Here is a 27,823-nt window from a genome sequence, read left to right as displayed (position 1 = left end):
TCAGGATCAGCCAACAAATACGATGGCTGCAAGATGTGACTCATATGGTGCAGCCTGCAAAGAGGCCTTGGCCAATCAAGTTTTCTTTCTCTCTCATAGGAATTTGGATTAGGAGCATAGTTGTGCTGGAAAGTCACAGAGAGATGACCTTGTGGTGGTCACTATGAGGTAGCTGAGGCTAATTGAGTGAAAATTAACCAAGAGGATGCAGAGAGAAACAGATAAACATGAAAGGGAGAGACCAAAGAAATTCCTAATACTACTTCGGTTCCTATTCATTCAAGAGTCTGATGGTTTAATTCCTGGATTCCCATCAGAATTCTAGGTATTGTTACAATAACAATCCCCACTATAATATAACAAGTATCATTATTTTAAATATTGAACATTAGGAAAAGAAAAGTATAAAAAAAGGTACATCGCTCATTATCCCAAAATGCAGCAATAGCCGCTATTATTTATAATATTACTTCTTTATAAGCTTTTGTAAAGTAAAATTGTTCAATAAATCAAATAACCTGATTTATATTCAGTCCATATTCATCCAATTTTATTAATTTATTTCACTTAATCTGTCATTGATTTTAAGATACATAATTATTTAGTGTACCACTACAAAAGAAAAAACACTGCCAATTAAACTATAATACAATGCTTTCTTATCACTTAGAATTTTCCATACAATATCACCTTCTAGACCATCAGGACCATCCACCATGCAACATTTCTTAAGAGTGCTACCCTATTGTTCTGGGGATTTTCTTCTGAAGAGGCTGACATCATTCTGTAAGTTTTGATGCTGGTGGCTTTCTTAACCTTACCAGATGAGGTCGGTAGAAAATTTCAGAAAATAACCAGGAAACATTGAAAACTCATCAGATATAGTACAACAATTCATGTTACTCAACTGAAGCGCTGACAATGTGAACAGCTATGACCAAGGTCACCTCATGGGCACGCAAGAACAACTCTTCCACAAGTGCAGCCCTCTGACAGTGTTTCTAAGACACCATCATTTGCAAGGCACACTGCAACTTTAGGAACAATAAAAATGTGAAAAACTGAAAAACTGTGGCAATAATTAGGGTCTATCTTCAAGAAATTAAGATAATGAAAATTAACGTGAATTTTTAGACAATTAATGAGGAAATAATTTCAATCCCACTTCCCAAAAGCACAAGATGCCATGTCAGTAAAAAGTATTATAATATATGCAGAAACATTTTTCCTGATTTAAAAACGTGTATAAAATATGTACACAGTTACATATATCGGGTATTACATATAGATGATCTATTACCTGTTTGTTTCATTTAGATATTTCGGAAATCTTTTCCCACGAGCTCTCTTTTACTCTGTTTAATAGCTGCATGCTTACTCTTTTTAATATATTCCACTGCATGTATATATTACATATAGTTCATATATTTCATTATTAGATGTACTATCACTATGTAGCCAATCTGTCACTGTTGAACATTTAGGTTATTTCTAGTTTCTTATTATCATAAACAAAGCTGCAATAAACATCCTTACAATATTTGCACATTTATCCTATTATTTCCTTGAAGCAGAAATTGCTGTTACTTCATATAATAGGCTTCACACATTTCTGTTAGGTTTATTCCAAGGTGTTTTATAGTTTTTGCCATTATTCTGAATGGGATTTTATTTTCCATTATATTGATACATTCTTACTCGGATAGAAAACTGGTATATAGGAGGCCTATAGGAAGTAGATTTATTTTGAGATATCCAAACTTTACTCATATGTCCAAACTTCTTACTGAACTCTCTTATTGATTTTCTCAGAATTTCCAGATATAAAACCCTATCATCTACAAATAACAAAAATTCTGAATTTTTCTATCCAACATTCACACTTTCCACTCTTTCAACTGCATTAGTACTAGCAGAACAACACTGGTAGGGGTGATGGGGACACTTTTGCTTTGCACATTAAGAAATACTTATTTCTTCCTATGCATCTAATAGGAATGCTGAATTTACCTATTGCCTTTCAGCCATTCTGAATGTCAACTGAAAAGATGATTGCATGGTAATTTTTAAAGATTTTTTTGGAATATTTCAAATACCCAGAAAAGTGCAAAGAACATATAACATGAGGTTATAGCCAATGCTCAGACCTTAGATCTAGCAAGTATTAACATTATGCTATGTTCCGTTCAGTTCCCATGTGTGGGTGTGTCTGTGTGTGTGTGTATGTGTGTAAAGAAATCAAACCTTATAGTACAGGAAAGCCACACTCCACCCACACCTTTTCCATACATATTTTTATAATTTTGATATGTTAAAGCCATAAAATATTCAGTATTGTTTTAGTTATTTTTAACACTTTATATAAACAGTATATTATAGGGGGGTGGGATGAATTGGGAGATTGAGATTGATACATATACTCTACTATATATAAAATAGATAACTAAGGAGAACCTACTGTAAAGCACAGGGAACCCTACTCAGTGCTCTGTGGTGACCTAGATGGGAAGGGAATCTCAAAAAGAATGGATATATGTGTATGTATAACTGATTGCTTTGCTGTACAGCAGAAACTAACACAACGTTGTGAAGCAACTATACTCCAATAAAAATTAATAATAAATAGTATAATATATGCATCATTTCATAACTTTGCTTTTCCCTCTCGACATTAAGTTCATTCCTTTAAACCATTGTGCAATATGCCATGGTATGAATAAACCACAATTTACATATCTAGAAAGTTTAGCTGTTTTCACTTTGGGGTTTAAAAATTTAATGTCACATAACTATATAGTTTCAAAGTCTTGGACTGAACCAAGGATTTTGACTGCTAATATATGTTACATTAAATACTTACCAATCTTTCAACACTTCTGTAACATTTAGGGTCTTTATGATTTGAGCTCATGAACTAGACGAAACAAATAATCTTAGAACAAAGCTTGACCTACCAAAAAAAAAAAAAAGAGAAAGATATTAACAGCAATAGTAAAACAAATATTTTTAACAACTGAAGTTCTGATATAAAAACAAGAGGCCAGTCTTCATATCTGATGTATGAAACAGACAACGATTTTTTTGAATCTCAAGAACACACTAAAAAATGCCTGTAGCTTCAAGAATGGTGTCTTGAGAGATGGAGTCTTGGAACATGTTTGATCTGAAAAAGGCAACCTGACTGTAGCTCCCCACGGCTCTTCTCCCAACCCCCAACTTATAACCTCCAGGTAAATCACTACAAAGGAAGGAGAATCAGGCAACATCAGTCTTCTTAACAATGAAATCTAGGGTGAGGATATATGAGAATTCAGAAAATACTACAGCCAAACAATGAATAAACCACCACCAAATTTCCTATCCTTGTTGAATTTTTAAAAATGAATTAACTTTTGTGTATAACACAGTGAAGGCTATTTCTAGGATACCAAAGGATAAATTCCTACTTCTGGGGTAGCGAGAAGGTGCTTCTCTGTAGTTTTCTCCTTCTCTATAGTTTTTACCAGGCAGAGGCATGAGAAAAAATTTCCTTATTACAGTTATAAGGCAAACATAAAGGTTTATTTTGAACCACAAGTTTATAAAATCAAAACACCTTTAATTGCTTTAAAATGCTCAAATCTAGAGAACTGTCTTGAATTCCTTTCAGCTTGACAAACAGTTCTTGTACCACACTATTCTAGGCCCTTGAGAATAAAGTAGGCAGGAAATAGGACAGAGCTGCTGTTAGACTACACAGGACTTTGTGTGAATTAGGGAAAAAACACTTCCTTCTAGGCTGAGGCAGCCCATGGCACACAGCTATCAAAGCACAGGCTAGACTTCAGTCCTACTCGCCGCTCCACTGGCCAAGCACCAGTGCATCAACTGCTCAACCAAACGAAAGAGCCCTGGAATGGAGTCTCAAAACACCTTCCAGACCTGCTCCTACTGCATCATCCCTGCAGTTTTAACTCTAAAATTTGGGCGGGGAAATTATCAATCAAATCATGAGCATGAGGAGGGCTTGTACGAATTGAGCTGACTACTGGCGCCCTCTGGCTTGGACTGCTACAAGGTGGACCCATTCAGCTCACGACACTGAAACGATTCCAGCTCACTCAGCCTGGCCATTAGAAGTGAAAGCTGACAGACAACTGGATCCATCTGTTTCTCTCTCTTACCGAGGGACATTTCTAGGCCAAGCTGAGGGATTTTTCTAATGCTCTTAAACTGACATGGCTTCTTTATCTCCATATTTTACACAGCCCAGCTTGGCTATCCATGGAGTCTCACTCCATCCAAGATCATAATCCTATCTGCCAGCACCATCAGCTGTGCCCTCCTTCACTCTGCCATGACGCTTTATTCACAGCTGTATTCTAACTTTTATCACCCTATATTATGCTGGGTGTCCATAAAGTCTGAAAATACAGGTTTTAAAAAAAAATAAATTGAAGATGTGCTTAGGACAATATATATTTTTGCCCCTGTTTCCAAACTACATGGACACCCTGTAGCTACTTATCTATATGACTGTCTTACCTCCTAGGTCATGAGTTCCTTAAGGCCAGGAACCCTGTCTTATTACTCTTTGCACTTTATAGCTATCATGCCAAATTTTAAATTCATCATCATTACAATTTTCACCTTCTAATACAACTATTGTTATAGTGACATAATAAATAAGACTTGCTCCCAACAATATTACTAGAATTTTTATATTCTTAAAATTTACCATAAATGAAAAGCATAATAACAAAATGCCTCTAATCATATAAATGACCTTCCCAGAAAAATAGTAGGTTTCACTTTCTCTAATTCAGTGACTGGTACAGTGTAAAATATAAATGCCCAAAACAAAACAAAACCTGACAATGTATTAGCTATACCCCCTAGTTTTACGTCATCAGAAATTTCATCAATATGCCATTTAATTAAACAAATGTTTATTGAGCATTCATTATACGCCAGCTACTACTTTTGACACTGAGTATAGAGCAAAAATAAAATCCCTACCCTCATGGATTCTAGTGGGGTAGAGACAAAAAAAATAAACCTGTTGTAATGTCAGGTAGTAGTACTAAGCGCTACGAAACAAAGTAAAACAGAATAAGGGTACAGAGTGACAGGAATGCGACTTCAGATAGGGCTGGTGAGGAATGTCTGAAGACGTGACATCCGAGCAAAACCCTGAATGACGTAAGAAAACAGCCCACATGAGTATCCGGGGAAAGAGTATTCCAGGGCTCTGAGATTAGTGTATGTTTGATGCACTGGATACTGAGTAACGAGAAGAAAGAGAGAAGTTAAACATTACCACAAAAGTGAGAAAAGTCTCTCGCTCCTACTTCTCAGGGACTGAAGTAAGATGTAGAAAGAAGAAACAGGAGTGTTCCTCTGAAACTGTCTCTCGTGAGGAATGGAAGCCTCCTTGCTGCCCACCCTCCTTTCCTTGCCCACCCCCCCCCCCAAAAAAGAGACAGAATAGCGCCATTCACGGATAGGTAAGACTAGTTGGGAGGGAAAATAAAGTTCGCCTTTAGCTATGTCAAGTTTGACAGGTCTCTCAGGAAGCAAGTAAAGGATATCAAGCAGGCAGCTGGATATACCCAACTGGAGTTCAGGTGGGAGGCTGGGACTGGTGAGTCAGTTTGGGAGTTATCAGCATATAGATGGAGTTTAATGAGACCAGATGGATGAAACAACCCAGAGCAGTGTTGTCTGGCAGAACGTCCTGCAATGATGGGGGCTGTGCCTAGTGGCCACAGTATTGAACAGCGGGGACCCAGAGAATGAGTGTAAGTGGGGCAGAGAAGAGGTTCTAGCTCTGGGGTTAACACCACTGACTCAGGGAGGTTCCAGCACAGGAGACCAGGAAGAAATAACATGTGAAGCGGGAAGAAAAAAAATCAGGAGAGTGGTCCTTCCCAGAAACCAGGGGAGGAAAACTTGAAACAGGAGAGACTGATCAACTGTGTCAAATATCGCTGAGAGGTTGAGTAAGATGGAAACTGGGAACTGACGGCTGGATGTAGCAACACTGAAGTTACAGACAGCCGTGTCAGAGAGTGGCCTCAGTGGAGTCGCAAAGAGTGGTGAAGAAATGGAGGCAAGGGGTTTAGAAAACTCCTTAGAGAAGCTCTGCCCAAAAGGGTAGCAAGGAAATGGGTGGTAGCTTGAAAATACATTGGATAGGGGAGTTGTTGTTGGCTTTTTCTTTTTTTTTTTTTAAGAAAAAAAGATATAACAGCATGTTTGTAAGCTGAGATATCACAGCATGTTTGTACAGCATGTTTCTCCAACAGAGAAAGGAAAACGGATGAAAAACTAGAATGAGAGGAGATAGTATCAGGGACAGTGAGGAGGCAAAATGAAGAGGATCCAAGTGCAAGTGGACGGGACGGTGACAGTTCATCCGGTGGAGTAAGAAGCACGACAGAGCTCATGAGTACAGATTCAGGAAGACTTGTGTATCTGGCAGTGGGAGGACCAAGATTTGGAGGCTTCTATCTTCTCAGTGAAATAAACCACAAGTTTACCAGCTGAGAGTCAGAAGTGGGAGGTGTTTTAAGCTGATGAGTGGAACAGGGTCAAAACTGCAGCCCCTAAGAGATTTCCCACACGGCTGCCAGTTAGTAACTAAGATCAAGTTGCGCTGTTTAGTAACTGTACCCATACTACAGTCCCACTCTCCAGTGTGTCCCCAAGAACAGAATGATAGAACAGATGATGTCAAACACCTCGTGGAAATCTACGTATGTTACAGCTGCAGCGTTCTCCTGATGTGTATCTGTACATCCCCATCAAAAGCAGAAACTGGGTAATCGGCATGAATTCATTTTAGAGAATCCCCTTAACCTTTACTGCCCATCTGGTCCTTCTGTAAATGTCTGCAAATCTTTTAAAATGATCGCTAGAATCTTTTGTGAAGGTAACTTCAAACTCACTAAAATCTATGGACTCTACATTCTTTTTTATAATTTTGGAACTTTATTCCTCCACAGTCTTCTGAAATTTTTCAAATTTACTATAATAACTCAAAGATTACCAGTTCAGCAATGACATTAACAAATTTTCTCAGAACCTGAACCTGAGATGTGAATTCATTTAGAGCAACCAGAGATTCTGATACAATCTCCTCCTCACTCTTGGGCTTAAATTTTCTATTATTCTTCTTACTTCTACCCTTATTAGTCTGTGTGTAGATTGTTCTTCGTGTCAGAGAAGACAGAAAGAAAACAGAAGTTGAGAAGTTTCACTTACTCTCTGTATCTGATTATAGGGTCAGTTTGTTTCAAAGAAGAATCTATTATTGGCCTGTTGTTTTCATCTTCTATATATAAAATGTAAAAAGGTCAGCCTTAACCTTTTTCAAAACCTCAGCTCATTATTTTCAGAGGTTTGTGTTCCTCTTTTATATATAAATAATTTTGTTTTTGTTATTTGTTTCATATCCTTCTTTCCTTCTTCTGCACATGTTATTTTAAAATCTGAGTTCATTTGGCCACTTTACCTCTACCTTTCTTCACATATTATTTCCAATTGTTCCATAAAGACCAGTCCATGGTCATCTTACAACCACTTTCCCTTCTAGAAACCATATCCATGGCACCTTACCTATCTTTTCTTTGAAATTTAGGAACTCTGTATTTCCAATTCTCTATATTCCAGCTTTGCTTCATATTCTTCTTCCTGTTTATTATTTATTCATTTAGCTATCATTTACTAAACACTCCCTTTGAAAGCAGTCCCAGTCTTTGCCCCTCAGGAAGATCACGTTATGGTGGCAAAGGCAAACCAACACACAGGGTACTGCATACTGATAAGGAGCACTGAACCCAATTTGAGGAGTCAGGGAAGCTTCATAAAGGAGATAATCTTCAAGAAAAAGTAGAACAGGTAAAGGGAGAAAAGGAGAGAAGAAAGGCATTACAGACAGGAAGAGAGGCTCAAGTCAAGTCCTTGGAAGAATTACAATAAGTTTGGTATCAAAAAGCAAAATGAGAAGCAGGAAAACAAGGATGGAGAGAATAGTGACCAAGGATAAATAAAAGGATTTATTGATGCGCTGAAAACGTGAATTTCTGATGGTGTCAATTTCCTCAGCTATTTGAGATTCTCCAGCAGCATTCAGCTGCTTGGATCTAACAGGAGAGAATACAGATTGTATCACTGATCTTGATGAGGGTTTTGGTGGGTGGAGGCAGCAGAAGCATAAGTGGAAGGGAATCAGGGGTAGAGGTGAAAGAACAGTCCATATGGTCAGAATGTGTACAGGCTGGGCAGGGAAGAGAAAGACGCCAGGCAAATGCTGACACACAGGTAATCAACCCCTACGAGAGAGAAGAACAGAGAATGGGCTACGGAAGACACTGGAATTCGCAGGTTTTTGAAGCAAGCAGTTCCAGATGATGACAACATCCAGCGTGTGACCCTGCAAGTCAGTGTCTGAGGTGAAGTGAAAGGTCACTGTAGCTAAGTAACCATGAAGCTAGTTTTCTGGACAACAGGTCACTGCAAGCTCTTGAAAGCTCCTTGATGACAGGGAGTTTTTCTGTTGCATTTACTGCTAAATCTACAGCATCTAGAATAGTACGTGGCACAGAGAAGGCAATCATTTGTGGAATTTGTTGAATGAATGACATGACTTTTCTCTCAGGATTCCCATTATGTTCACTGTCTAACTAAGCCCTCACAGTGGGTCAAAATTAGGCTCAGAGTATCAGCTCCCCGACTATTTCCTTTACCTTCTGGAAATGAAATGGTCAACAACATAAGTTTTGCTTTACTGAGTGAGACTTCCCACGACATTTGGATAGCTGACTTTGATATTTTAGCTCTGATCTGCTTCTGTGATTAATTTCCACAACCTATTATCCAAAAGATCACAGAATTAAGCTTTCACCCTCAGTCTTGTGGATTTTCAAACATTTATTTTCTTGACATATAAAACAACTACACCTGCCCCTACACCAAACCATTACTACATACATTCTTCACTTTTCGGCATTTGAAAAGACCTTGTCACTTCTGTGTTTTAATCAGTGCAACCAATGATATTACATTTACCATTGAAGATAAAATCTCAAGCTCAACAGGACTTCCCTGGTGGCGCAGTGGTTAAGAATCCGCCGGCCAGTGCAGGGGACACGGGTTCAATCCCTGGTCTGGGAAGATCCCACATGCTGCAGAGCAACTAAGCCCGTGTGCCACAACTACTGAGCCTGCGCTCTAGAGCCCTCAAGCCACAACTACTGAGCCCGCGAGCCACAACTACTGAGCCCGCGAGCCACAACTACTGAAGCCCGCACGCGTAGAGCCAGTGCTCCTCAACAAGAGAAGCCACTGCAATGAGAAGCCCGGGCACCATGACGAAGAGCAGTCCCCGCTCGCCGCAACTAGAGAAAAGCCCGCGCGCAATGAAGACCCAACAAAGCCGTAAATAAATAAATTAAAAAAAAAAAAATCTCAAGCTCAACAATATGGCAAGAAGTATTCTAAAGGTCACCAAGTTTCCTTCTCAAGAACTGTCACATAACAAGTGGCCATGGTGATAAGAAGGGTGGAGTCCATTGTGCTACAGTTCACTTTTTCACTAATTCATTCATTCATTCATTTATTCAATCAATATTTATTACTTATTCAATAAATATTTACGAGTCTGATTACTCATTCTATTTTTGTTAGTTTCTGAATCTGTTCTGAATAGTCAGATTGTCAGCACTGTGACAGTGGTGAAAACAAAGGCGGCAGATTTGGAATCAAGCAATTACTAGTCCGTCACACAGAGGTGTGTGAAGTTTGGCTTCCTTTTCCATAAAATGTCTATCCCATAGAGTTGTTATGTGGATCTTCGGAGATTATATAATATCAGTAAACATTCTTGGAATATGTTGTATGTAGTTCTATTTCAAATGCTTGGCACTAGCTGAACATGTTCCAACAGAGAGTGCCATCTGGAGGAAGAAAAGATCACTACAACCTTTCCTCACAGACCAGTTAGCATGGAAATGTTAATGTTCTGCTTTATGATGACGTGGTTTCCAAGGAAACACTGAAAATAAAAGCAGAGGGTACCTGCATTTTTTATCTTTTCCCTACCTTGTGACTTCTACAGAAAACAAGAAGTAAAAGGAAAAAGACAAGAAAAAAAGATTATAACAATGAAGTTTATTCTTATAGCCTGATTAAAAAGCATATTTTTTTCTCATCAAACAGTGCCACCTGAAGGACTCAATTCCTAATCTTTCATCAAATGCCAAAAATCCTGGTAAATTGTCTTTTAAAATAATACTATGTACTTGCCTAAATCTGTTAATTACAACAGTATTAGAGAAATTGCCATTAGAAAGAATATTTTTCAGAAATGTACTATATACCAAAAAGGAGGCGAGTACTACAAATCACAGGACTATTGTGAGGCTTAAACAAAATAATGCACAGAATAATTAGTACTCAATGAATTCTGTTGACAGAATCTGTTACAATTTGAAGCAGCCTTCATGAAAATAAGGGTTGGTTCATATGGACTCTTAACTATGCTAAATCCCATCTGTACAGAGTTCAATATATATTGATTAGAGACTAATTAATGACTTTCCCAAAGATCTCACACATTCTTTGCAATACATTACTAAAAATCAAAAAAACTTAGGAGGAGAAAAATGATAACGCTATTTATACAATTTCGTAAATGACACGAATAAAGGAATAAACATGAATAAGTTAGAAGCGTACATTTGCACAATGGCAGAAACTTTAGACATCATATTCTCCAACCCCACATTCTATAGGTGACAAAAAGTGAAGCCAACAGGTTCAAGATCCCATGACAGTTGTCTTGGGAGTTATACGGTATTTTTGGAGCTAATTAACTAGAACTAAAATAACCCAAGTTTAGAAGACACAGCCTTTCTTCTGTCAGGTCAATTAAAAATTAGACAGTGGGCAAAGAAGTTTCCTTAACACCAAATGCTATCTCTAAATGTTACCCAGAACCTTTACGCAAGTCCACTAGTTTGCAATCTGTACACCAGGAAACAAGATTTAAGAATCTCTCTCTACACACTTTTGTAACCACAACACAGAGCCATATGTTTGAAATACAGGAAACTTGTGTGGGAGAGGGGAGAAGATACTATGAACTGAGCTTGTTCAGATCAACAGAATTCTCTTTAAGGAATGAGCTAGTTAAGGCATATCGGTTGCATTAAATTATACAACATTTAAGCAAGCACATGTCTGTTAATCTAGGTTTTACCCTGTAAATTTTTGGTCATACTACATATGTTAATTAATAACCATCAGAATGATTCCCAACTACAGACTTAAGACAGAAAGTTTATTAGGATACTATTTACATACCAAAATTTTTTTCTTCTTGCAAGTAGTTTGTTTTCTTTTTTTTTAATTGAAGTATAGTTGATTTACAACATTATATTAGTTTCAGGTGTACAGCATAGTGATTTAATATTTTTATAGATTATTCTCCATTTAAAGTTATTATAAAATAATGGCTATATTTTCCTGTGCTGTACAATATATCCTTGTTGCTTATCCATTTTATTATGTATATTTTTATTAATGTAAGCATCTTTACAACCTATGTTATAGTAGATAATAAATATTCTCTTGAGAAAATTGAAGTAAAATTTGATAGTCATTGAATATGAAAAATTAAAATATATTTTGTGGGCTTATTTTTATAAAATTCTTGGAATTTAAAATGAGAGTTAGGGGTGACTTCCCTGGCGGTCCAGTGGTTAAGACTTCACCTTCCAATGCAGGGGGTGCAGGTTCGATCCCTGGTTGGGGAGCTAAGATCCCACATGCCTCGGGGCCGAAAAAAACAAAACAAAACATAAAACAGAAGCAATACTGTAACCAATTCAATAAAGACTTTAAAAATGGTCCACATCAAAAAAATAAATAAAATAAAATGAGAGTTAGGAAAGGTTGTGACACTTTAACAAAGCTCTAAATTAAACAGCTGAATCAGAGATCCGTTAAAAACCACTTTAGCAATAAGATAAATCTTTGGCGCACAATCCCGTAATTACTGATAAGTCACCACACTTGAGGAGGATGCTCAACTTCCATCTAATCAATAACTTCAACAGGAATTAGAACAGTTGTTTTAGACTAGAGCGGTTGTTTGAGCTCAGGCCCTTCTTGACAAATACTGAACTTGACTTTCTGAATTCTGCTTTAAAGAGTATCTGATTGGAAGTCAGGATGTCACACACACATCCTTATGAAGTTTGGACTGTGGCCTCCAGCTCCTTAGATACTAATGTGGTCTCATGAAAAAAATGTCATTAAGGCATTGAACTCCACCAGACCCTACAGAGTCTGAGTAACTCCCCCAGACCCCCTGGGGAACTGAACTGACAGTTCCAATTTGGACTGCTAACAACACAGCTGGCCGCACCGCATCCCCCCCCAGTACCCTGTCAGGCAAGGGGAGAAGGTGTGCCCGCACCGCCAAGCCATCTGAGGTGCCTCTGATGGTCTGGGGAAAGGGCTCCGAAAGTAGGGTAGCAGCATGTGAGGCAAACAGTAGGCCAGCTAAGCTTGATGAGGTAATCGCAGCACCTCCCCAAACCTTCTTCCCGGGGTTCTCCCACAACGCCACTCTCAGGTATACTGTAGATTAAACAGCCTTATGGATATAAATACCTCATATAACGTTGTCTATAAGGGCAAATCGTTTACAGTCTGAATAACTATCTTAGACATGAACCTTTGGAACACAACCATTTATAAGAAGTAACTGCCGTCCTTAAAGTTTTTTCAACTAACACTGAAGTAAGTAACAAGTTGACTGCCAGTAAAGGAAAACTGCCATGGAGTTTACATTTTATGAATTATTTGAGAATGAAAATCTATTAGAGAATAAACACACAGAGAGTTAAATGATCTTAGTACCTCCTCAGAATTTTATAGATAAGAACCCTAAGGCAGATGGAGGTTAAGAGATTCCCCAAAAGTCATAGGGCTTCACACCTGGGTCTTCAGATCCTGTCCACTGTTCTTCCTAATACTGCATGAAATTTTTGAGAGACTTCTCACAGCCCAACTATGTCTTTTAGAATGCTACCTGTCAGAGCATTTTAGTGATTAGGTCTGGCACTAAGTGCAACTGTAATTAGGCAGTAACCCTGCCTGTCTGTCTGTCCTCCAGGCAATATATCCTGCTACCCTAGTCTTCTACAGGTTCATGTTATCCTTTTCCATATGTTTCCCCATTTCTCATTTACATCAAGAAGTGACCTGAAAAAAAAGAAAATTCTGCTCCTCCTAGAAACAAGTATTTACATTTTAACAAGAAGTAACACCCTCAGCTCTAACCAGGATTGCAACATAAGAGGGGTAAAAGTTGGCTCTGACCTAGGTGTTCCGTATTAAAAATATAGGACTATATATAGGCAGCCATCAAGCAAGCCACCGAGGATAAGAAAATAACTACAGTGTGATGGGGTGCACCGTGGGAGGGGGGCAGGGGACTGGTCATTTTGGTTTGCTGGGTCACACTCCCTTCTTTGGTATGTTATTTGGTATATTCTAAGCTGAGTTTTCTTCACACTGATGCTTGAGTGGAGAGAAGGTGTAAGGATTCTTTTCTCTTTAGGTTTGGCTTTTCATATAAACTCTAAAGGGACTTCACAGTACAGAATGTTTGATGCAGTCAATTCCAAAGGGTCTAGGGTGGGATGGGGAGAAAGGTTGTGTCCAACTGGACTCTGCCAGAAATGAATGCATGAATAACGAATGCCCAGGAATCTCCGGAAAGTAGATTGCTACCTAAGTTCTAGTCCCTTCCTAAAACCACTTAATAGGGTTCTATTACATAAACAGTAGGATTTGTATTCTCTTTACCTTGTCAGTTTACAATTCAATGAAATAAGTATATGTGCACTGCTTTCTGTCTCTGTTACCAATGGCTTCTCAGCTGGCTGTAGCTTTCAACAAATTTCCCTAATCAAAACAGGACTTCTTCAGGGCTTGGGGGGAAAAAGTTCTTTTACCTCAGTTCTTGGGAGAGTTTTGTATGCAGTAGCCTGGACCCAGGTGATAGGTTGGTTTGAAGCCTTTTTGTTTTTATTTCTGCTGTATCAAAGTCAAGAACCATCAAATGAATGATGAAAATGGAAGAATGAAAGGTGATTCAACCCTTTTCTTGACTTTGCTCCTCCATTCTCCAATAGAAAATGATAGTTAGAGAACTTTTAATCTCGCTTGAAATCACTGCCTGGTTGTGAATGATTCTTAACTGCTCACTTTCCTTGGGAGCCCCTAGGTCTTTCTCATCTTAGAAAGTAGCCCAGGGCTGCCAGCCGAGTGCAAGGAAGCTGGAACAGCCGGGACCTTCCTTCTCTGTGCATCCACCTGCTGAGGCTGTTTCTGAAGTGCTCTCGGCTGGTGTGGGAGCTCGCTGCTCCTGGCACACGTGCCTTCCCCACTGTCCCCACACCTCCAAGCGCTCTTGCTGCCTATGGCTGATATGTCATGGAAGAAGGCAATGCTCTGAATGGGACACAACTTGAAAACACGTGGAAAGGAGAGCGGAAAGGACTTGGACCACGTGAGGTCACGCTTCATGCCCTGATGGTTCAGAATTTTACACCTGTTTGTAAAACTTAGGTCTTGGTGGGAAAAGCAGAAAATTTAAAAATGTTTCGAGAAGCTTAAAAATATATATATAGGACCATAATAATCCTTAACTAGTAAATATGGAAGAAAATGTTTATACTGTTCCTACTTTTATTCTGTATTATGCATTTAGGCTAAGTCAAAGTACAAAAATGTGTTGAATGAAATATTTTCAAATTATGTAGAATTGTGTAGGCTGTTCAAATAAAACTCAATAAAATGATCTGGCAGGGGAAGGATCGAAATCTAAGAAAGCAATGGCTCCAGAAAAGTGCACACACTATTTTTTCCACATTTCAGGGAGCCAACAAATACCACCGCCTGTTTCCCTCCCCTTCCCCAAACCGATGAAGTCTTGGTTCTTGCTTTCCTTCACAGCTGCTTTGAAACCTGTGATTGGCCCAAAGAGGAGAGGCCATCCTGGCTCCTTGTATGACAAAACTGGCCAGGAAATAAAGGAAACCCAGGAACAGTGTAGCAAGGCAGAATTTTAAAAGAAATTCTGAGGAAGTCACACCAAAATGTATTAAACTTAAGCCCTTCAACAAGCAGTTCATTTTCTCTAAACCAAACAAATTGGGCAACCAGATAACTCAGAAGAACCTGTGTTCGATCCTGAACACCATAAAAGCATGGAAATTCTGAGACACTGTGGTTATAGCAAGGCTGCACTAAAAGGAACCCTGAAGGCCCGTCCAGGTAAAGCATCTCCCCTGGCTTTACATCACTACTAGAAGGAATTGTGCTAGAAGTTTTATACTGAATAGTTCATCCATCTTCATAATAGATCTCTAGATTTTCACAGAATGATAATGATGATGATACACCTAACACCCACCAAGATCAACTACTACACAGCAGGTACTTCTGTAAGCACTCTCCTAGAGTGGCTGGTTTAATCCTCACAACCATCTCGTAAGTACAAATATTGATATATCCCTACTTGTCACGTGTTGGAAACTGAAGCACATGAGGTTAGGTAACTGCTCAAGGTCACAGAGATTCAAGTGTCAGAGGCAGGATTCAGACCCAGGCCATCTCTCTGTACTCTGTATACAAATGTCTATTCTCCAAAACAGTGACTCCTACCTCCATCAAACCAGCTCTTCCTTCCTCACTCCTATTTCAGTTAATGGCCTCTACCCAGTCACTCCGGCAAAAAGAAAAAAACAAAAACAAAAACAGAATAGCACTTCGTCCGGGGCCTAGTCAATTTTTCCTCTTGACAGCTTGCTGGTTCACCTCTGCATCTGTTACTTGCTACCTCTATGACCCTGGGTACTTGACTTCCTCTAAATCTCAGTTTCTTATCTATAAAACTGAGTTCCTAAGGGCACCTCAAGTTGTTGTGAATATTAAAACTAAATGAGACAGCGCTGGGCCCGGCAGATTGTCGGAAGATCAATAATTAGTAGCTATTATGATCATCATCTTGAATCTGGTCCTTCCCCTCTAAACTTACGCTTAAGCATTCTCCGGCCCTCATCTCTCTCACATGCCATACCAGCAACCTCTTATTTGGTCACCGTGTCTGGTCTATTTTCCATTCACTTCAAATTCTACAACAGCTAAAAATGTCAGCCACATTCCTTAAAAATCATAAATGACACTCCAATTCCTAGGGAATAAGATCCCGACTCCTTATTATCATGCTATGGGATTCCCTTCCCCATCTAACCTTTTTAATCTCTCAACACATCCCAAAACACACTGTACTACCCCATAATTCCTCCTAAGGGTACATACTTTCTCAACACCATTTCACTGTTGTTGCTGTTGTTTTTTTTAAAATCCTGTTGCTGCTGCTACAGAAATTCCCATTAATTCCCAATTACTTTTCTACATGCCTTAATCCTAGGACTCACCACATTGCATTACAGAATTATATTGTTTCTTTCAAAGCTTGATTATACTTTCCTTAAGAAGGGAAATCAGGTCTTATTTGTTTAAAAAAAAATCATTTGTGCCTGACACACTGTCACAAACGGGAAGAGCTCAATAAATTAAAACCAATTCATTTAATACTAACTTTGATAGGAAACATTTTGTAATTCAAATTCCTTTAGGAAATCTTCCCACAGCTAAAGCATGGAGAAATCAACAGGCACATTTACAAAAGTCTTTCTCCATTCCACAGCAAGAATTTGATGTATTAAGGAAGTGCTACAGAAACACCTAAAAACCTTACCAAAATTTTTTGATTATTAAAAACAAAAAACTTCAGCAATAAAATCTTGGATGTTTATTCTTCCTATGTTAAAGAGTATAACTCAGAGTTTACAGTTTCAAAGTTCTTTCAAATCAGTAGTAGACATGATGGTTTTCCATACCTCCCAAAGAAACACTAAAAAACATCTTGGAGCCTTATCCTAAAGGTGAAATGAAAAAATAAAAAATAATTTATAGAGCAACATCATAATGATCCACAGTTTTTAATATATACTTTGCATACGGTAAAAGAGTCTGCAAAATAAGTTTCAGAAATACTGAACGTAGATATTTACAAGCTTTAAAGACCCCTTGCAAATGTACATAGTACTAGTTTCCTCATTCCTCTGTAATTCTTACAGACACAATGAAAATTCGCTTCCCTTCTAAAGAAAAAGATTTAGCTGAGACAGTTATAGACAAATGTGTTTACTGTTAAAAAAACATTTCACACCAAGAAAAATAACAGTGAGACCAAACTGAGATCCAGTTGTTTCATCTATTGTTCTCTAACCATTCATGAAGATAGACAGACAGCAGGAAAGAAAGGCACAGGGGTTGGGAGTGATAGAGAACAGAAATAAAACAGGAATATGTACTAAACACTTCCTGAGCGAATGCATTTCAAATTCAACCTACACTTAATATTTTTTTTCGACCACATTGGTATCATTACAATCTAGTTTCTATCACTGTGATCTCTATGTAGACACGTGCAAAGAAAATGGTTAAAGTTAGAAATAAACTACACACTAGAAACCAAACCCTTCTGTTTTCCATGTTGTATAAGGCATCTTTTGGCTATGGAATTACTTTTTCAAAATGCATTAAAATGTTCAAGAAGTTGGTGGTATAGGAGAAAGAATACTAGACTGAAAGTCAAGAGACATTCGGTTTTCTGTTTTGCCTCAAACTCTTTAGCATCTCAGGCAAAGTGCTTAACCTTTCTGATCCCCATTCTTCTTATACATATTTAAACAAAAACAAAAACAAAAGTAGATGATCTCTAAATATTTTTTAGGCTATGGACTTTTGTGACAGTACAACAGTCAGAAAATAGCAATATAGTAATAGTCATACAGTGATAGTAAACATCAAGATTAATTTAGGATTAAAATTACACATTCTAAATGTTTCCTTAAATTGTGCATAATCAGGTTTTGTCAAAACCACTGACATTTTCTTTTGAGGTTTTATTTTTAAAAAAATAAGGTGCAGAAAAAAATAAATATATTTCAGTAGTGTGGAACGTATGACTTTAGAAATATTCTCCAAAATATTTAAATAAAGCTAACAGAAAAACAAGAACAGTTATCAGCATTACTGTCTTTGGAAGCATCATTAAGAGGAAATCCAGAAAATGGCAAAGGATTTTAATCTTTAATAGACTAAAATAAAAATAAAGTCATAGTGCATTAAAGGTTCAGATAAGCAAATATCAATAAGCAGTATAAGAGTGAGTTGATGAATATAAACAGCTGTCCTACAATTCACAGCAGTAAAACCTCCTTTTACCATTGGTGAGGATACACTGAATTTTGTACTTCAATGAATGAATACCCAGAAGCAATAACAATGAATGCACTTTATGAACTGATAAACATGTTTTGCTGGCCTTTCAAATAAAGCACCTAGTTATAATAAAGGAGGAAATCATTCTCACCATTGTTTTAATTTTATACTCATTAAACTTTGTATAATAATTATCCTGTTGAAATAATATCTATGCAATTACGACTATTACTCTTCCATCTAAGGAACCAAGACAAGTGAACTACAAAACTTAAGAATTCCACTGCAGCAAATCACATTTTGATCAGAGCAATTTTAAAGAGGGAAGAGAAAGGAAAAAATTAATATACTATTATTGCCCTTTAAAAGTTCATAATATAAAACAAGCATATAGATTGGAATTCACTTTTGCTAAATAGAAATTACCAAGAGCAGTGAATTCAGCCAAGAATCAAATGCTACCACAACAGAAAATTTAAATATATTTAACCAGAATATATTTCCGATGTACAAAGACACAGTTAACTTTTAAAAAGAAGGAAGTATAAGGACAAATCCCTAGAAAATGCAAACCCATCCCAACAACAATCTTGGGGGTGGAACATGGTTAAACCATTCCAAAAAAACAGGCTTAAAAGTAGAGGAAAAGGGACTTCCCTGGTGGTCCAGTGGTCAAGACTCCACACTGCCAATGCAGGGGGCCCGGGTTCGATCCCTGGTCAGGGAACTAGATCCTACATGCCGCAACTAAAGATCCTGCATGCCATGACTAAAGATCCTGCATGCTACAACTAAAGATCCTGTGTGCCGCAACTAAAGATCCCTCATGCCACAACTAAGACACGGCACAGCCAAATAAATAAATAAATACTAAATAAAAATAAAAGTCTTAAAAAAAAAAAAGTAGCGGAAAAAACAGAATCCTAGAGTTAGTCCACAACCTAGATGTCACTTTCCAATATTTCACCCAAATTAGGACTTTGATCCCTTCAATAAACACTCCCCACCCATTCCAGCTTCTGACAAATTATAGTCATTATGAAGTTTGTCTTTCTTGATCTAAAATGTTCCTTCCTCTTACTTTCACTCTTTTGATTACTACAAAATTACTGACTAGACAATATTAGGAGGCACAGCTTGGACTTCCATCTCCTTCTCAGTTTTTAACCCCTCATCTCCTTTGGCTTCTTCACTGCCTACACTTAAAAAGAAAAGAAGTCCTGGTGACACCTTCCTCTTTCAAGATTACTCAGGGTAATCTGCACTGGAAGTAGTCTTCTCACTTCCCCTCCACCCCTCTGTGCACTGCAGTGTGGCTTTTGCCCACACTGCTCTACCAGAACTACTCAGGTCAAGACCAATCCAACAGACACGTTCCAGTCCTTACCTCATTTGACCTCTGTGAGGAACATGAAGCATATGAGACTATTAATCATTCACTCCTTTTTTTCTTTAATATTTATTTATCTAGGCTGCGCTGGGTCTTAGTTGTGGCGCGCGGTCTTCTTAGTTGCGGCATGTGTGCGGGATCTAGTTCCCTGACCAGGGATCGAACCCAGGCCCCCTGCATTGCAAGCACGGAGTCTTACCCACTGGATCACCAGGGAAGTCCCAATCACTCACTTCTTAAATCTCTCTTCTCTGACTTGGAAGATGCCAAATCTCTTTTGGTTTTCCTCCTGCCTCTCTGACCACTCCTGTCTCCTTGGCGGGATGCTTCTTTGCCAGCTCCTTCATGTAGGTGAGCCTCTGCATTTTCCCCTCCACCTCACTTCCCTTTGTGTTCTGTGACAATATCATCCACTTCTAAGGTTTCAGGTACCATCTACATATTAACGTCCTCCAAATTTTCATCTAGAGATGAATTCGTAACTTCCTTCAGACCCTTATAGAACAAGGCACGCCCAGAGCATTCTGGAGCAGTATTATGGGGCTAGAGAATAATCTTAGGCTAGTAAGCTCCATTCACATCCCTCAAATTTAAGGCTCAATTCATTCCTTCTCAACATCCACAACCCCTTTCCAGGGTGACAGGTCCTCTGGTTACCCATGACTGATATGATTAAACATCTCTATTTCCCCAGGACAGTCCTAGTTTATGCTTCTTGTCCCAGAGTGACTATTAATGACATTCTTTTCATTTTCGAAATAACACCTGTTTGGTCAATACATTATATAATCACCCTACCTGCCATCATCCTTTCTGATTTTTTCATTCACAGCTAGATGAGTCCTTCCCCTCCCCCTGAATTCTTTACTCCCTTACCATTAGGATCCCTAGTTCTGTTGCTAAGAAACTTCCCTATATCCTCTACCTTCACACAGGAGGATCACTTCATCTCCTCCTCTTAATAAACCCCTATACACACCCAGATCCCAGGCCAGAGGACAGGTCAGTACTATCCTGGTTTCCCAAGGTGATTTGCACATTATTATTATCCCATTTCATCTACTTTTAATGTTATATTATAACCATATTTAAAGTTAACACGACTGACCTTTGAGTCATTCATCTGCATTTACTGAGAATTTCGTGACACAACTCCTATCTTCCTCTCCACACAAGATCTGTTATTCTGGGGGCTTCACTATCCATAAGAAAAATTAATGCCAACACACTGGGATTTAGAGCACTTTGACTTCCTTTCCTTCAGTGACCCCTACTTTGCAGAAGGCCAGCATGGTTTCAATAGCTGGGCATAAGGGCTATGGGGCTAGAAAGACTCAGGTACTTCCTGTGTGCCTTGGGGAAAATTACTTAACCTCACTGAGCCCCAGTTTCCTCATTTGTAAAATGGAGCTCCTACTATGTACCTCACAGGATGGTTGTGAAAAATAAGTATGATAACCTACGGGAAGCATTCAGTATAGTGACTAGTATACAGTACTCAATAAACAGTAGCTTTTATTAATATTACTATTGTTGTAATTAGCACTACTGATCTTAGCTACTCACCACCATCGGTCGTACTTTGGCCCTTATCATCACCTGCAATTGCTCCAACTCCAGAATCTTAAATTTAGGACTCTCACATCACATTTTTCTGTCTCTAGTTCTTCACTTCCGTTAATCCTACAGCTTACTCACTGGGATGTTTCATCCTCTTCATTCTCCACATTCATCAGCCCTGTCTTGGCTTCGCTTTCTTCCTTAATCAAGCAGGATACCTAAGGTTCAGCCCTTCAATCAACCACCTCACTACCACCCACAATCCCCTGACTTCACAGCACCCCGACCCAAGTTCTCCATCATACCTTCCCTTCCAACCCCCTTCCCGGTTCAGCCTATTTGCCTTTTGCTCTGTTATGGGGAGCTGCTGGAGAAAACTGCTTCAGCACTGACAGCCGCTTCCTACATTTGTGATTGCAGGGGTGTTAAACAGTATCAGCAATTAGGTCACTGGTCCCTGGTCAAGGCCGTTTTCCAATCACAATGGTAAATTTTCTTTTCCCCTCAAAATTACCCCGATCCACGCTCTTCCTTCTCAATCTCAGCAGATAACCTTGCTTCACAGAGACAACTGATGCTATCCTGGATACTTATCTATAAATCTGTATCTGTATCTACTCCCTATTTCCTTTTCTTTTTTTTAAAGGAATATGCATCACTGCTTTTCTTCAGGATAACCCTTTCACCTGTGCTCTTGTTCCCAACCCTTCCACTTCCTCTGAGATTATGTCTAATTACCTTCCTTCTCTTGTGACTTCAATTTTCTCACCTCTTCAACGGCCCCCTTCCTTCAGTCCACTAAAGTATCCTTATCTCTTACATTTTTAAAGAAAAACAAACCTTCCCTGATCACACCTCCCCGCTCAAGCTTCTACCCACTGTCCTCCCTTCTTTACCAGAAGTATTTGAAAGAATATATTTACTGAATGAAGACTTTTTTTATTTGGTTCAGACTTCTCTCCTGAGCTTCAGACCTACATATGTTAAAATTTTTAATTATATGTGACTCATTCCAGATTCAGTTCCAAGAAAGAAAACAGCTACTTCCACCAAACTGATGTGAACTGATGAATTTCACATCTCCCCATCTACTCCTCCACTTGTATTTTTATTTATTTATTTTTATAAATTTATTTATTTATTTATTTATTTTTGGCTGCGTTGGGTCTTTGTTGCTGCGCATGGACTTTCTCTAGTTGCAGCGAGCGGGGGCTACTCTTTGTTGTGGTGCACGGGCTTCTTACTGCAGTTGCTTCTCTTGTTGCAGAGCACAGGCTCTAGGCGTGCGGGCTTCAGTAGTTGTGACACACAGGCTCAGTAGTTGTGGCTCACGGGCTCTAGGGCGCAGGCTCAGTAGTTGTGGTGCACGGGCTTAGTTGCTCCACGGCACGTGGGATCTTCCCAGACCAGGGCTCAAACCCGTGTCTCCTGCATTGGCAGGCGGATTCTTAACCTCTGTGCCACCAGGGAAGCCCCATTTGTATTTTTAGAATTAAGAGCAATTACCAGCATCACCATTCCCCCAGACATTCTAGAATCCTTAAAGCTCACTTTGATTCCTCCCTCAACTTTCCCCCATATCTAAGCAATTCCTTTCTAAAATCTCCCATATCTGTCCCTTTTGTGTCTCCCCAGGACTCTTACTGTTGAGGCCCTCCTCACCTAACAGTACTTCACAGGGGGGATGACGTGAGGGTTAAGTGAGATGATAAATGGGAATGCACTCTGTAAGATGTGAGGTGCTTACAAAGATTATTTAATATTATTATATCTTTGGCAAAGTGAGCATGAGGTTAGCGTAATACAATGTGTTCTTTAAAAACCAACTCTGCATCTTAGTAATCAGTGCTTTTTTTTTCTAATCACAGTTCACAAAGCATCTGTCTGGCAATCTGGTCTACAATTTTTCTAGGAATCAGTCAGTGTCAAGATGTTTAACGTATAGCTTCTGGGCTTCACCTCCCCACACATTTTTTAATTTAAAATATGCAATTCTTCAGGTTTCTGGCAAAAATCTTCTATTCTCTTTACTTTTTAAAGACAAGCGGCAGTAGTTGTAGAAGTATGTGTAGTACTCTACCTTATCATTCATCTATTTCTTCCACTCTTCTAAAGTGGCTAGAAGTTCTCTTATTTCCTGGTCTATCTTGAGTTTCAACTTCAAAGAATCACATTTGAATGGAATAGTGACTAGTCTTTTGGAAAATTGTTTGATTCCTTTCTTGGCTAATTAAGATGGTTACACTTTAAGCATTACTCTTTCGTATTATTGGATAAGATTTTTCTTTGTTTTTGTTTTTGTTTTCCTTTTCCCAGAAGTTAGATTTGGAGAGCATTCAAAACTTCCAAATATCTCAATTACTGTAAAACAAAGTCAGGAGAATTAAGAGGCACAGGACAAACAACGCTGAGAAGCAATAGCAAAAGAAAGTAGTATCAAAGAGAATACAGCATCCCTATCAACTCTAAGATCGGTTTATAGCTATTTATCTAACAGATTTTTACATACTTTCATGATACATTTAGGTTAAAAATCCATTTAAAAATATTAGCATATTACCTTGTTTCTTAAAATGTAAGGGGCAGCCTTAAATTCTAAGAGCTTGATATATTTTTCATACAAGTTTTACAGGTCAGATTCTATTGCTCCAAATACTGCATAATTTGATGAAAAAGATCTCCATTTAACATGTGATGGCCCATTTATTTCAAGCCATCTTTAATGAAACAGAAGAATTAGGATAATCCCTGTATATTACTATTAGTAAAGTATTAAAAATATAGGTCATTACCATTGTAATTTTGCAAATGGCCAAGTGAAGCCACATTTGATAACAAGATTTCTGAGGCTTAAAAAAAAGTTCTTGAACTTAAGCCAGGCATCTAAATAGAATTCAGAAAAAGATTAATCAGATGAAGGTGTTCAAGTTAGATACAACACTCTGAAATTCTGGATTATATGGCTTTCTCTGCAAATGAAACTAACAAACAGATGCTCTAAGTGCAAGCAAATAAAAGCAAAGCTACATTTGGTGAAAAAAATGATTAGGCTGGTTCAAACGGCTAAAAAGAAAATGAGCGTGAAAAAACGTTGGGAGTTCATGGTTGAAAATATTAAACCCCTGTTATAGCCAGGATAACATAAAAAGTGTCTTCAATACAAAGTCACTAGTGTCTACTACTACTAATCTCCACTTGGAGATTAATTAATTTAATTAATTTAATCACTAATTTCATTATTTTCTAACCAACTCCTAACCTTCTCCCCACCAAATTGCTCCTCTCATAAACCTCATCTTGGTATATGTCTACTCCATCTTTCTAATTGCTCAGGACAAAAATTTTGGTGTCCTTTAAGTCTCCTGTTGACCCTACCCTCAATTTGTCCAGAAATCAACCACTCCACCAATTCCTCTCTGGTCCAAGGTACGTCCTCTCTGGCCTGGATTATGGCAAGCGTCCTGGAATTGATATCCCTGCTTCTGCCCAACCCCTCACCCTACCCCAGACAAAATCTATTCTCCATCCAGCCACCACAGCGACCCTTTTAAAAGGCAAGTCTGATTATATCCCTTCTCTATTCAAAAGTGTGAGCCCCTTCTCACTCAGAGTGGAAGCCCAAGTCCTTACACAATCTGATTCCCCATTCCCACTTACCGCTCTCCTTCATTTCTACTACTCTTACTTTGCTCACTCCACCACAGCCAAATCAGCCTCTCTGCTGCCCTCAAACGTACCCAGTCCACTCCTGCCTCTAAGCTTTTTGCAAGTGCCTTTCTTTCTGCTTGAACACTCTTCCCTCAGAGAGGTGCACAGATTACCCTCTCACTTCCCTTTGGTCTTGGGCTCAAATGTCATCTTCCCTAGGAAGTTTTCCCTGGCTACCTCTAGTTAAAACTGCAAGTCTCACAGAGGACAGATTTGTGGTTGCCAAGGCGGAGGGGATGGAGTGGGAGTTTGGGATTAGCAGATGTAAGCTATTATACGGAATGGATAAACAAGGTCCTACTGTAGAGCACAGAGAAATATATTCAGTATCCTATGATTAACCACAATGGAAAAGAATATTTTAAAAAAAGAATGTGTGTGTGTATATATATATATATATGTATATATATATATATATATATATATATAAATAACCGAATCACTTTGCTGTATAGCAGAAATTAATACAACATTGTAAATCAACTATCAAAATATACTTCAATAAAATAAAATAAAATAAAACTGCAAGTCTCTCCCTCTTCCCTGCTTTTTCTCCATAGTCCTTAATACCATCTGACATAGCACATATTTTGTTTATCATCTGCGATTCCTCACTAATGTAAGTTCCATGTAGGAGGGGATATTTATCTGTTTAGGAAACTGTCTTGCACACAGTAGGTGCTCAAAAAATATTTACTATATTCATGTACAATTTTATAGTTTACAAATTGCTTTCATGTAAATTAAATTATATAGCAACTCATTTTCTCCTTATGCTCCCCCCCTTCTCCAAATTCTCCAATCTTTGCAGTAACAATGTGGATGACAACAAAGCTATCAGAAAAGTTGCTGGCTACTTGCAAAGCTCTTTAAAACAGATCCCCCATAGTAATTAACTACATTTATAAAATGAAAGCTCAGAGTCAACATCTTTATTAGCATAAGGTTCCTGGGTATGGAAGTTTAAAGTAACAGAGCAGAACAGCCAAGGATCATCAGGAAGACAAGCCCAATTCAGTTTGTCCTATCAGTCTGCTAAACAAACCCTAAGGAAAGTGCAAGCTGAATTCAATATTCGAGGAACCACTGGTCTGAATCCAACACCGACGTATTCAACACGAGATTCAACTCCTTTAAAATGTTCTATCTGCTTAAAGCAACCTCATCAACTACCAAGTGCTGTTAACTAGGTGTGTATGGTCTGCTGAGCATATAGGGAATGTTTTGTTTTGTTTAACCTGGTAAGACTCAGAGCTAGGAAGCGTTTTTTAAAGCCTCTGAGCTTACCCACCCCGCCACTAAGCAACCCGTTGGCCTCCACACTGTGGTGCCGGGGTCTCCCTGGGTTATTTCCCATACAGTTTAATCCCACCAGAGGCCAACGGGCATCTCAGCCAAGGCTCCAATGATGCCCGGGACAGACGGCAGATGTCTCAGAGGATCCTCTGGAGAGTCTCTCGCCCGGGCAAGGGATGTTACAGGCAGGAGAAAAAGCAGCGGACCAAGGCGCACGGGGGAGATGACAGGTGGGCGAGCAACCGCCGGGCAAGATCGTAAAGAGCGACCAGCAGAGTGGCGGCGCGGAAACTGTCAACTCCAGCCGTCAACCTGCCAGTGTGGGCCCGGCCGGGTGCAGGTTGTGCCGCGGCACAGGATAATAAATACAATCAAGATCGCAGCAAATCGCCCCCAGCCTGCTTGACCTCCGCCCTCCAAGCGCCAGGAAATAAAGTTAGTGGCTGGTGGCCGCGCGCCCACCGCAAAGGTCCGGAGAGGCCGGGCAGTGCTCCTGCCCTCGGCTCAGTTGCTGTCAGAGGCGGCCCGGGCACAGCAGGGAGACGTCCCGGAGCCGGACAGAAACCCCGGGCCGGCGCGTCGGGCCGAGTCCCCCGCGCCCTCAGCCCGGCCGCCGCGACCCCCATCCCGGGCTGACTGCTACCCGCCCCCCGCGCCAACCGCCTTCCCTCCAGGCCACCGATTGGGTCCGGGACCCCTAGCCCTCTGCCGGCATCGCCGGGCCCGGGGACCGCCTTTACCTGCTCTCTGGCCGCCGTCGCCGCCGCGCGCTCCGTCTCACCGGGAAAATCCCGAGTCGTCGCAGCTGCCGCTACCGCCACCGCCGCCGCGAACTCCCCACCCCCGCCCCCTCAGGTAACCCAGGAAACCGGGAACACCACCCCCTCCCTCCCCCCGTCCGGCCCCAGACCCGCTCGCCTGCGCCTGCGCACTTGTCCGCCGGACGCGTCCCGACCCCCGCCCCTCGCCGGTAGGGCAGCGCCAGCGTCGCAGGCGTGACACGTAGAGCACGGGAGCCAATGAGGAAGGGAGGAGGGCGGGCCGAGCCCCTGGGCTGGGGCCGTGGGGTTCCTCCCTGCGCGGGGGAGGCTCGCCTAGTCCTCACTCTCCAAGGGGCTTGCGACGAGGCTGCGTCGCCCCCTAGGGTGAGCCTGCTCAGTTTGAAAAGCACCAAACACATGCGCAGCGTCCTCTTTCTCTGTTCAACACAGACTGTCATCCCCCTTGTGTGGCTCCGGAGGATGGGGGTAGAAGAAATATGGGAAGGGGGTCGCGAGAGGGAGAAAGGGTTACCCACGAGGAACCCTGCCCTTCCTTTGGGGCTGGAAAAAAAACAGTTTACAAAGGTTACTGTAGGCTTCTTACAAAACCGGAAAGAGGTTTACGAAGCTACCCTAGAATTAATTCAGCGCAAAGGTGTATGTTTCAACTTAACTCTTTTAAAACACAGTTGTAGGCAGCGTGCACTGTCAACATTGTATGTCTTATAATAGCAGTGCCTCCAGAGGGCGGGAA

At 39.8% G+C, this 27,823-nt stretch overlaps 1 protein-coding gene across 3 annotated transcripts in view; it reads right to left on the bottom strand.

Moving 5' to 3' along the window:
* The window catches only part of LYST (lysosomal trafficking regulator), a 181,209-nt gene extending 154,025 nt beyond the window's left edge, over positions 1–27,184 (bottom strand). For 2 of the 3 annotated variants that reach the window (XM_082423109.1, XM_082423108.1), the window contains exons 1-2: positions 27,049–27,184; positions 2,861–2,950 (exon numbers count right to left, since the gene is read on the bottom strand). The gene's annotated coding sequence lies outside the window, so the exon portion shown is untranslated. Of the gene's footprint in view, positions 1–2,860; positions 2,951–27,048 lie in introns of those variants that run through there. The other variant, XM_082423110.1, reaches the window with a different exon arrangement.
* Positions 27,185–27,823: the final 639 nt, after the last annotated feature.

The sequence above is a fragment of the Balaenoptera physalus genome, assembly GCF_965194825.1.
Source record: "Balaenoptera physalus genome assembly, chromosome: 14".
Lineage (NCBI taxonomy): Eukaryota > Metazoa > Chordata > Mammalia > Artiodactyla > Balaenopteridae > Balaenoptera > Balaenoptera physalus.
Note: the sequence above shows the minus strand (reverse complement) of the source record. Positions and strands in the feature narration are given on the sequence as shown.